Source organism: Mauremys mutica, chromosome 12, assembly GCF_020497125.1.
Source record: "Mauremys mutica isolate MM-2020 ecotype Southern chromosome 12, ASM2049712v1, whole genome shotgun sequence".
Taxonomy (NCBI): domain Eukaryota; kingdom Metazoa; phylum Chordata; order Testudines; family Geoemydidae; genus Mauremys; species Mauremys mutica.
Window position 1 is genome coordinate 14797720 of NC_059083.1, and position 11020 is coordinate 14808739.

Below are 11020 nucleotides of genomic sequence, written 5' to 3' on the forward strand. Positions count from 1 at the left end.
CTGGATAGGGGCCATGATCGGGACGCACTACAATGCAGGGTGAAAGTTAAAGAGCTGCGGAGTGCCTATTACAAAGCCCGCGAGGGGAATCGCCGATCCGGAGCTGCCCCCATGACCTGCCGTTTTTACAGGGAGATGGACGAGATACTTGGGGGTGACCCCACTGCCAATCCCAGGAAAACGATGGACACTTCTGAGCAGGCTGGGGGACAGGAGGAGGAGGCGGAGGTGGAGGCGGCGGGGGGGGGGAGGAAACCGCGAGTGAAGCTACTGGGATGGGGGAAGACACCCCAGAGTGGGCATGCAGCCAGGAGCTCTTCTCAAGCCAGGAGGAAAGTACCCAATCGCAGCAGCCAGCAGTTGCAGAAGGACAAGCAGAGGAGCGGGTTAACGGTAAGCGGCTTTTATTTTCTGAGTGGAAATGTTTCTGGAGAGGAAGGGGGGTTATGGCTGCATGCATGCCAGACTAGAATAGCCCGTTGATGTGGGCTATCACGTCGCGGTAATCTGCTTCAGTTATCTCAGCAAAAATTTCAGCCAGAGCGTGGGCAATATGCCTGTGCAGGTTTATAGGCAGAGCCACTGTGTTCCTTGTCCCAGTCACGCTGACGCGTCCACGCCACTGTGCTGCGAGTGGGGGGGGGGACCATTTCTGAACACAGGCAAGCCGCGTAGGGTCCCGGGCGGAATCCACATTGCTGTAAAAGAGCCTCCCGCTGTTCCCTAGTGACTCGCAGCAGGGAGACATCTTGCAGGATTAACTCCTGTGAAAAATGTTGGGAGACTCTTTAGTGAAGAGATAGGGAGATAGTGAAGAACACCCCTGCAGCTGCATCTTCACTCAACCCCTCTATCACTCCAGATTACCCGAAGCAACCAGCTCCCCTCTATCAATCAAGCCCCACTTCTCCCTCTATAAGCACCCCTCACTCACCATTTCGTGGCTTCTGTCGTGTTATGCGTGTGGTAAAAGAATGCTAAAGTGAGAACTCCCTCAGTGTAACAATTCATGTCTGGAGATAGTGGATACAATGCTGCCCCTGTTAAATGTTGTCATTTCTGGGTTTCTACAGTGACCTTGACTACTGGACTGAGCAGATGTTCCACTGCACAGAGGCTTCAAAATTTGAGAAAAAATCCCCGAAAGAGCAAAGAGGACATGCTGAAAACTGTTCTTCATCACTCTGCTGCAGAGAGAAAGGAATTGAAGGAGTGGAGAGAGAAGGAAAGCATGATCCGCCAGAGACATTGGCGTAGAAACGCTGTGGCAAAGAGGAAAAGCACAAACCAGCTGCTAGACATCCTGTCGCGCCAAGCGGACTCTCTCCAGGCTATCGTAGCCATGCAGGCAGAGCAGTCCCGTGCTGCCCCACAGCCCCCCCCGTCCCAAAGCTTTTTGCCTTGTGCCCCAATGTCAGCTCAAACCGCCTTTCCCCAGCATTCAGGTTCTTACCACCACCAGCTGCCTCCAACACCTGTACGTTCACCAACAAGCCCTGATACCTACCACCACCCTTACCCTCTGCACTCAACCCCCATCACCATGCAGTATATGCACCCTGAAGTGCAGGATTCGTTAAACAGCACTCCAGACAGGACATATGCAAACTTGTGACTGTACAGTTCACCAACCCACACCCCTGCCCTCTTGTTTTCATGAAATGTTGTGTGTCTGTCTGTCAAGGAATTATGTTTCTTTTCAATAAAACAATTCTTGGCTTTGAAAACAGTCTTTATTATAGCAGATAATTAAAGATACCTTAGCCCAGTAAAGAAACAGGCACTGCAAATCATATTATTATTAGGGATAATAGAATAACAGTGTAAACAGTGCAATTCACTCCCATGCAAGGCAGCAAACATTACTGTTGGCTTTCAGCCTCAAATTCTTCCCTCAAGGCATCCCTAATCCTTGTAGCCCTGTGCTGGGCCTCTCTATTAGCCCTGCTCTCTGGCTGTGCATATTCAGCCTCCAGGACTTGAATCTCGGTGGTCCATGCCTGACTGAATGTTTCACCCTTCCCTTCACAAATATTATGGAGGGTACAGCAAGCGCATATAACCGCGGGGATGCTGCTTTCCCCCAAGTCTAGCTTCCCATACAGACATCTCCAGCGGGCTTTTAAACGCCCAAAAGCACACTCCACAGTCATTCTGCACCGGCTCAGCCTGTAGTTGAACCGGTCCTTGCTCCTGTCAAGCTTCCCTGTATAGGGTTTCATGAGCCAAGGCAGTAACGGGTACGCGGGGTCTCCAAGGATCACAGTGGGCATTTCGACATCCCCTACTGTGATCTTCCTGTCTGGGAAAAAAGTCCCTGCCTGCATCTTCCTGAACAGGCCACTGTTCCGAAAGATGCGTGCATCATGCACCTTTCCAGGCCAGCCTGTGTAAATGTCAATGAAATGCCCGCAGTGATCCACAAGCGCCTGGAGAACCATAGAGAAATACCCCTTACGATTAACGTACTCTGATGCCAGGTTGGGGGGGGGGCCAGAATAGGAATATGCGTCCCATCTATCGCCCCTCCACAGTTAGGGAAACCCATTTGTGCAAAGCCATCCACAATGTCCTGCACGCTCCCCAGAGTCACGGTCTTTCTTAGCAGGATGCGATTAATTGCCTTGCAAACTTGCATCAAAACGATTCCCACGGTCGACTTTCCCACACCAAACTGGTTCCCGACCGACCGGTAGCTGTCTGGAGTTGCCAGCTTCCAGATTGCAATAGCCACCTGCTTTTCCACCGTCAGGGCAGCTCTCAATCTTGTGTCCTTGCGCCGCAGAGTGGGGGCGAGCTCAGCACACAGTCCCATGAAAGTGGCTTTTCTCATACGAAAGTTCTGCAGCCACTGCTCGTCATCCCAGACTTCCATGACGATGTGATCCCACCACTCAGTGCTTGTTTCCCGAGCCCAAAAGCGGCGTTCAACGGTGCTGAGCATTTCTGTGAATGCCACAAGCACTTTGGTGTCACACGCGGCAGGAGAATCGATATCGATATCATCGTCAGACTCCTCACTGTCACTTTGGAGTTGAAGGAATAGCTCGACTGCCAAACGTGTTGTGCTAGCGACACTCATCAGCACAGTCCTCAGCAGCTCGGGCTCCATTTCCCACAGAAATCGCGATTCACACACAGAGCAGAAATACACTCACAATGGCGCCAAACGTTGCCAGAAAGACAGAATGCTGGGATGTGAAGCGATGCACCACGGGGCGTTGGAACAGGAAGCGGAATGACCCACACACTTCCTTCCCCTTCCCACAATACCCAGCGCCAAAACGGCGCCAAAACGGGACGAGGTGCTCTGTGGGATAGCTGCCCACAATGCACCTCTCAATACAGCGCTGGAAAGTGCTGCAAGTGTGGCCACACTGCAGCGCTGGTAGCTGTCAGTGTGGCCACACTCCAGCGCTGGCCCTACACAGCTGCATGACCAGCGCTGTAACTCCCAGCGCTGCAACTTGTAAGTGTAGCCAAGCCCTTAGCAAAAAGACATTTTTTTAATATTATACCAAGGCTCAGTACAAAGTTTTCTAGATAAGGATCTGATACAAGGCTGTATGAAAATAGAGGCATAATACAAAGTCATATGAAAGTTATGCGAAGATGCTTAATGCAGAGATTTATCTACAAACATTTATAAATTGCTGTGCTTCTTATTAATGAATGTGGTGAACGTGAATATGGTACAGCTTGAGATGTCTGAATTTGCTACAGGATTCTGGGAGCAGGGCCTTTCTGGCATCAAAGGGGTGTCCTGAATATAGGGCGAAAGGTAGCAACCTTTATGTATGCCAGCCCAGTCAGTTAACTATAAAGACCTTCTTAGCTGTTGTTCTGAATTGTTTTACCTGTAAAGGGTTACCTGTTTCCCTGAAGATGCTTAGAAAAAAAACAAAATCAAGAAAGGAGTTAGCAGAGACCCCAGACCCAATGAAAATGAAAGATACATTCAAATAGGGAGAAACAGTTTCCTTTTCTCAGCAGTCTTTTTTCGGTCTGGAAAAATACAAGTGTCACAGCTACTATTACCGAAAAATTGCTGCCTTTCTCTTTCTTACCATATAATTTTAACAAAGAAATCAATTGGAACTAGGGATTTCAAGTGATTAAAAAAATTAATCCTAATTAATCATGTGATTATTTGCACTGTTAAACAATGATATAACAGCATTTCTCTGAATGTTTTGGGATGTTGTCTGCATTTTCTGTATTGAATAAAATCACCTTTTACTTATTAATTAGCCCAGAGTATGTATTGATACCTGGGGGGTGGGGCGGGGGGAACAGCTGGGCATATCTCTCTGTCAGTGTTATAGAGGGTGAACAATTTATGAGTTTACCCTTCATAAGCTTTATATAGGTTAAAATGGATTTATTTGGGGTTTGGACCCCACTGGGAATTGGGCATCTGAGTGTTGAAGACAGGAACGCTTCTTAAGTTGCTTTCAGTTAAGTCTGCAGCTTTGGGGCACGTGGTTCAGACCCTGGGTCTGTGTTGGAGCAGACTGGTGTGTCTGGCGGTGCTGGTGTTCCAGGCTGGCAGGGAAAGCAGGGGCAGAAGTAGTCTTGGCACATCAGTTTCTGTGATCTAACCTGTCACACCTGCCTCCTGCCAAAAGAGAGTCAATTGGCTTTTTTTTTTTTAGCTTCTCCCACAGACATAGCTGCTCTCACCCGTTGGGGTGGATTCATTAACTCTCCCGCAGGTGCAGTATAGAAAACTGCTCCCTGTAGAAATGTGCGACCTATAGTGAACTGAGCGTGCTCAGTAACATCTGCTGAAGCTACTGCCCTTTACCCTGCCCTAAGTATCCGATTGCGCTGAGTGCTTTTTCCAGGGGTTAAAAAGAGGCAAAGGGGGCAAATCGGAGGAGGGAGCAGGCCAGGGTCTGGGCAGGGGAGGAAAACTGACTGGTCAGGGGGGCAGAGTGGTGGGGGCCCGCCCGCAAGGGGAAGGGGAACGCTGGCAGCACAGGGCTGGGCTGGATTGTAAACAGCGCCCTCTGCTGGGCTGCGCAGAGCGGGGCTGCTCCCAGCGCACTGTGCCTCATTGCCCCCAGCCCGCCCTTCCCTCTGGAGACGGACCATCCCGCCCCCTGCACCTTGCCCCACGGGGGCCCATAAATACGTTTGGCACCAGGCCCATGAAAAGTTAATCCGGCCCTGCAGAGTGGGGCTAAAAGTTTTCCTTTTTCCTTTCCGATTGTGTCCTGATTTTTTTAATTAATTGCTGTTTTGGAAATTGTATTTGTTCTGAGCTATAGACACTGGCTAGGGCAGAGATCAGGGAGGCATCCAGAGCAGAGAAATTCCATCACTGTGTCCGTATCCTGAGCGATCACAACCAGGTTGGGGGACGAGCCCCTCAGAAAGCCTGGGTCACTTGTGCTCTGGGAGGGGGCAGTCGGGACACAGACGGGGATAAGGGGCCCAAAGCTGGACATGGAAGCTGATGAAGTCATCCCTGTCGTACTGGAATTCCCCCCTACCACCACCCAGGGGTGCCCCAGTCCATTGCCTGCACCCTGTGGAACCCTGGCAGAGGGCAGGGACAGAACTAGGTCAGCAGCCAGAAGTGCTCAAAGATCACGAGTCTGCCTCCCCCCGCCCCCATCAGTTACAGAGATTACCAAGTATGGGGGCTTTTTATCTGCCCTCTGGATTTGCACCTTTCCAGAGACACTGGGAAGAAGGGTCCTGTCACCTAGAGCCTGAGGGTGTGTGGACACCGCCAGAGCATGTGTCTGACCCACAGCATCCCTGCAGCACAGCCAGGGCCTGGGCAGGAGGCCTGGGATGGGGGAGGGACAGACTGTGAACTGCCCGGGCATCCCACAGACGCTGTTTGGGCTTCCCTCGTGCCCGCAGAGTGGGGCGAAGTGTTTTCCTTTTGCCTTCCCCATTGTTTCCTGATTTCTTTTATTAGCTGCTGTTTAGTAAATTGCATTTGTTCTGGGGTATAGACAATGGTCAGGGAAGCGCCAAGAGCGGAGAAAGTACCCGGAGTGGGGACGCTCTAGCCCGTGTCCTGAGTGGTCACAACCAGGGTGGGGGACGAGCCCCTCAGGAAGCCTGGGCCCAGCCTTGTCGGGGATACAAGGACTTTGCCACGCAGCAGAGGGGAAGTGGAGCCCTCGGGGTCAGGCAGGCTCTGGGTGAAGGGAGTGAGGACTCAGATCCTTCTGCTCTTTTATTCCACCCGGGGGGTGTTTAAGTCAGGAAAGTTCCCCCCAATAGCGGGGCCATTTCCCCGCTTACCTCTGCGCATCTTTACTAGTTTCCCCTAAAGTTCATTAAGTATTTTAGGAAAATGTGTCACCCATTCCCCCCGCTAGATGGAAGAGGGTCCCTCCCTTCTGTCCTGAGCGCCTGGGAGCGGAACAGGAGCCGGTGTACCGACAGAAACATGAACCGCTCCCGATTCGCTACTTTGGCTGCACTGAGCATGCGCGGCCGAACTGAGCATGCCCAGTAACCTCCACTGTCGCCACTGCCCTCTCTCTGCCCTCACTCCTACTCACGATTTGCTGCCTGCTCTTTGGGGGCGTTTAAAATGCTCAAGGGGCCAAATCGCAGCGGGGGGGCTGCCAGGGTCTGAGCGGGGGACACAAATTTACTGGCCAGAGGGGTTCAAGCTGCTGTAGGCAGCGGCAGGAGAGAGGCTGAAGGGGAAAAATCGGGTGTGGGGGGTGGGAGCTGCGGTTAAGCCTGGGGGGGAGACGCTGCCAGACCCTGTGCGGGGACAAAACCCCTGTTTAGGGAGGGGGTGGGGGGGACAGTGGCCCCTCTGGATGAGCCACCTGCTGCGCTCGCAGATCTGGGGGGGTCGGGGCTGTGGGGTGGGGGCAGAGGCTGTTTTCAGTTGTGCCCCGTGTCAGCCCTGGAGCAGGGGGCGGGTTCCTGGGGCTGGGTCTTAAAGGCACAGGCAGCCCGATTCCTAGACTGTCAAAGCGTAGACAGCGCGGCTCCTCTCTATCCTATACAAGTGCTGCGGGGCTGTTACTGCTCCAGCCAGGAGACTGAATGCGGGGAAATATTGTACAGACGCCCCCTCCCTCCCTCACACTCTGCCTCTCACATTTTGACTATGTAAAAGTGTCTCCTATCATTTTCTATGTCTATATGAAATCCCTGCAGCTCCTTTCTCTTATACAACGTGCTGATTTGGTAACTCCCTCCCAGAGCCCACATGTCTCTACCCCCTCCTGTACCCGAATCCCCTGCCCCAGGTCAGAGCCTGCACCCGTCACTCAAACTCCCCATAGCCTGCAACCCTCCTGCACCCCCAACTCCATCCCAGAGCCTGCACCCCAAACAGGGCCAGATTAACCTGTTGTGGGCCCGGTGCTAAACATATTTGTGGGTCCCCATGGGGGAAATGGGGACATGAGGCATGGGGGCAGAGTCCTCAGAGCGAGGGGCTGACTTGGGGCAATGGGATATGAGTCATGGCACGGCAGGGACAGCCCCACTCCATCCAGCCCAGTACAAGGGCACTGTTTACAAACCGGGAGCTGCCAGACCCACTCTGTCCAGCCCAGCCCTGCACTGCCATTGTGCTTCTTCCCCTTGGGGGTGGGCCCATGCTGCACCATGCTACCCCCTGCCCAGCACCCCTCTGGCTCCCTACGCGCAGTGCCACACCACCCAGAGACCCCCACAAACCCCCTGCCCAGCACCCCTCTGACTCCCTACGCCCAGTGCTGCACCACCCAGAGACCCCCACAAACCCCCTGCCCAGCACCCCTTCGACTCCCTATGCCCAGTGCCACACCACCCAGAGACCCCCACAAATCCCCTGCCCTGAACCCCTCTGACTCCCTTCACCCAGTGCTGCACCATCCAGAGACCCCCACAAACCCCCCTGCCCAGTGCCCTCCCAGATCACTCCCCCACCCACTCAGAACCCCCCCACAGATCCTCTCACTGACCAGTGCCCCCCAGCTGAAGACCCCCCACAGCCCTCCCACAACTGCACAGTGCCCCACACCTTCCCACCCAGAGCCCCCCTACAGATCCCCTCACTGCCCAGTGCCCCCCACCACCACAACTGCACAGGGCCCCGCACAGACCCCCCACACCTCCCAGCACCCCCCCACACACAGATCTCCCCCACTGACAGGCCCCCAACACATAGATCTCCCCACCCCCCCAGTGTCCAGCACCTACCCAGACCCCCTAGAGACCTACTCTCCCAAACCCTAGCCCCCAGCCACAGTAGCCGGCCCTGATGGGAGGTGACTGTGGCTGTGAGGCTGAGATGGCAGCGCAGCCAGAACTGGTCCTGGGGCAGGATAACTCTGGCCTCTTGGGAGTGGTGGAAGCAGCCAGGCTGGAGCAGGAGCAGAGCCTACCCGGGCCAGGCTCTCTCAGGACCCAGCTGAGCCTCCCCCTCCCCGACTGTTCCCTGTGAGTGGCTGAGACTGGCCCAGCCTCTGCACCAGTCCCAGGTGGCTCTTCCCCCAGGGAGGCAGGTGGGGCCCCACAGGTCCCAGGCAGTGGAGACAGCTCATAGCTGGAGCAGTGCTGGGTAGCGGGGCAGATCCCTGAGATGTGACTCCCGCGATCCTACCCAGCCCACCCACACCCATTGGCCCCGTGGCCAGCAGCCTTGCAGAGCACACACCTCTCTCTCTCCCTGCTTTCCTATCACCAGTTATGTTACTACAGGAATGAAATCGAGACATCCCGTAAAACAGCTAGTTCCACATTGTTCTTCAAACCTCAGATCATTGAAATGCAGCTTTGCATTTGAGATACTATATGACTGTAGTACATTTTGCACCACCTGTATCTACACTGACATCAGGAGAGGAGAAGAGGACAAGACTGTCCCTAGCATATATGATTTTAAAGAAAGGAGAGACACACACACCCACTATCAATACAACAAGAAGGGAGAACAGTAGCTGGTGCCAAGAGAGAAGATGCAATGAAACCCTTCTGTACCCACAACTGATGTCTGAAAAGCATCAGTCACTCTGCAGATCAAAGAAAGAAAGAGCAGCCAGTTTCAGACAGATAGGATCCTTATGACCTATATAGGAGAAGTGTACTTCCCTATAGCAGTTTCCCACCATAATAAATAAATCCATAAGAAAATTAAGCAAAAATTAAGATTAGGAGTCTGATTGAAATTATGTACATTTTCAGCGTTAGTTTAGTATGAAAATATTGCAGCTACTTTTCTTTTACTCCTGCCTTCATAAAAAGCAACAGAGTTATAACATATAATTACAAAGACTAAAGTGCATGCTTTACTATAATTAGGACCAGGCAATCCAAGATGAAAACTACACCGTGGCAGAGTCCTACAACCAGGTATTTGAGGCCAATCCCTTTATCAATGGAATCCTCAACCAAAATATGAGGAAGGAGACGAGTCACCCTCAAACTTTTGACAATAGCTCAAGGTCAGACAGCAAGAAGACCAGCGCCATTCGTATTCTGGTTTTGGATAAAATACTTGATCTTGCCTACATCATAGAAACCTTCCTCTCTCCAAGTCTACACCCCACTACACCCTTTAGCGATAAAGTAACCATTAAAGAAGTTCTGAATCAGTCGTCTTTCTTCCCAATTTAGGTTTAACAATAAAGCTGCAACGTAAGTAGCTATGGGAGATGACAGTGCAACTACTAGGTATTGGTGGGGGAAAAGTGTGCTACTAATGTCCTGGATATACTGGCATGGCCGGCTTTAGGCTAATTCAACCAATTCCCCTGAATCGGGCCCTGCCCCTAAGAGGGTCCCGCGCCCAAGCCCCGGTTCGGTGTATTGGCAAGAGTCCGTGCACTGTACCGGGGTGGCCCGGCTTCTCCAGGGGAAAATTTAAAGGGCCTGAGGGCCCTTTAAATTGCCACCACTGCCACACTGCTGTAGCCATGGGGTAGGGCTGTTGGGATCTGTGGGCTACTTAAAAAGTCTGTGGCTCCCGTTGCTTCTATCGCCCCAGCCCTTTAAATAGCCACTGGAGCCCCGCCGCTTCCCCAGGGCTCCGGCAGCTGTGTACATGGCCAGGGCTGTGGAAGCAGGGGAGCCCCAGGTGACTGCTGCTACTCTGGTAGGGGAGGGAGGTTCCTGCACTCCTCTGTCTTTAGCACTGCCAATCTATGCCACACCCCTCTATGGCCCTGCTTGAAGCCAGCCAACCCACCCCACCCCATCCCACACACCCCTGTCTCCAGCCATTGCTGCACCCCTTGCCCTGCCTGCAGCCAGCCCCATGTCCACTGGTGCCCTGCAATTCCCTGGGCAGTAACCCTGCACACCTGCTTCAATGATGGGAGAAGAGAGCAGCTGGTACCCACACACATGTGCACACCCTAGGGTGACCAGACAGCAAGTGTGAAAAATCAGGATGGGGTGGAGGTTAATAGGATCCTATATAAGAAAAAGACCCCAAGTTTGGGACTGTCTCTATAAAATCGGGACATCTGGTCACCCTACACACTCCCAGGGAGTGGCGGGGACCCACACGTGTGAAGCGGAGTTCATTTCTAATTCAGTCCCATCTTTTTAAAAAAGAACTGTAGGTAGTGTTAACATACAGCCATATTTTCCCGGACATGTCAGACTTTTTGGTTCTTAAATTGCTGTCCGGGAGGAATTTTTAAATCTGGATATATAGTAACCCTATTGGTACCAGAAATACACATTCTCGCACATCCCTTAAATCAGAACTTTTTATAGGGAACCGGTTGCTAAGAAAGGAAAGGCTTTTTTTTCCCACCTTTTTTTCCTTTTTTTTAAAGTCATCCCTGCTGGGGCCCCGCCGAAAATGTTTGAATTGGGTGGGCCACAAACTTCCTAAAGCCGGCGCTAACTAGTCTGTTCAGTGTTATAGCTTTTAATATGCTACTGCAAACACTGTAATAGAGCATTAATGTCCCAATGTACTGTAGCTTGTTTTAACTTACTGTAATACTAGAAGTGGTGCATGTGACTATTGCCATAACGAGGGCAAGGAGAGCGAGGCACTTGCCTCGGGCACGGAAAGTGAGGGGCTCAG